Raw genomic sequence first — 1,686 nt, 5'->3', positions numbered from 1 at the left:
TTATTATTATTATTATTATTATTATTATTATTGCTGTTATTGTTTAGTTCTTCTGGCACCAATCTCTGGTGCGGCAAACCACACCTAGAGTGAATGGTAAAACTCAGAAGAGAGGAATTGGAAAGAAAGTGAGAGAGAGAGAAGAGAGAAGAGAGAAGAGAGAAGAGAGAAGAGGGTGAGAAAAGGAAATAAAAGGAGGAAATAAATAATAAAAAAAAGAAAAAGAAATATATTTTGAAAAAGAGTATATTTGTTTTATTTGGGGTGAGAAAGGAAAAAAAAAAAAGAAGAAACAACCGATAAAGGAGGGAGTAGATGAGTACAGATGAGTAATTATTGTTTACATTATAAATTCACTGCCTATATATATATATATATATATATATATTATTATTATCATTATCATTATTATTATTATTATTATTATTATTATTATTCCAAAAAATGAATGCCGTGATATCTTCTTTTGTTTCTTTGCTATTGTTTAGTGTATTATTTGTTCCTTTTATAGTTGGATCTGGTTGTATTTATCTTTTGGCTGATGTCAAGTGTATCTACTCCAACTTTCCCTCAGTTGTTTTTCTTTTTTTCTCTCCCCTTTTTGCTTATTCCTATTTATTTACTTATTTCCCTTTTTTTTTCACCCTTTTTAACGCCACAAAAAGAAAGAGGTGCTCTCTTTGATCTCACTCTTTCCCATTCTGTATGTGTTTTCGATTTATCTTTTTTGTTTTCTGTTTGTATTCATTGTTTACTGTTTGTTTCCCAACCACACGTCTGGGTTTGCCTTTTCAGGCTCTCCAAGCGTTATTGTATCTATTTATCTATTTATCTTTTTTTTATTTACCTATTTATTTATATTCATTTGTTTATTTTATTTACTTATTTGGTTACTTTGACTGTTGTACTGTGGTCCGGTGTTTCCGTCTGTGTGTGTGTGTGTGTGTGGAAGTATTGAACCACAGTTAAACGTTAGGTTATTGTACTCAGTGTGTGATGCCGCACTTCTGATCTCTTTTTCTATTTCTCTCTTATTAGTTGTCTGTAGATTTTATTCCGCTCTTTCACGTATTATGGTGAATTTGATATTCCCTCATTTTTTAATTTTTTTTTTTTTAATCTCTCATGCATGCCATGGTGTTTCTGGCCGGATTATCTGGTGCGTATATATATATATATATATATATATATATATATCTGTATCTATTTGTTAATCAGATTTTCCCTTCATTGTCTTTTGTCTTTTTTTTTGGTTAAAGAGTTGCTACAAACGTTTGTACAGATTTTTTTTTTTTTTTTGATCCTTTCTTCGTTGATTTGTATTTTTGTTTATTTATTTTCACTATTTGTTTCTCTGCTTTTCTATTATTTTATATTTCATCTATCTATCTATCTATCTATCTATCTATGCATCTCTCTTTCTATCTCTATTTCTCTATTTGCGGTCTGCAGGGGACTTTCATATCGGTGTCTGTATTCGTTAGTGTTTCTCTCGTTTATGTGAGCAGAGAAACGAACAAAATCAACAAAAGAAAAGAAACAAAAAAAAAAAAGGGAAATACACACATACACACATTCCAGAATTAAAAGTAAAAAAAAAAAAAAAACAACAACAACAAAGAAAAGTAAATGGAGGGTAATTTCTACATATCGGGAACTGTTATTCAGCGGGAACTGCAGTCCAAT

Source organism: Trypanosoma theileri, assembly GCF_002087225.1.
Source record: "Trypanosoma theileri isolate Edinburgh chromosome Unknown TM35_Tth_31_V1, whole genome shotgun sequence".
In the NCBI taxonomy this organism is placed as follows: domain Eukaryota; phylum Euglenozoa; class Kinetoplastea; order Trypanosomatida; family Trypanosomatidae; genus Trypanosoma; species Trypanosoma theileri.
This window is presented reverse-complemented; position numbering follows the sequence as displayed.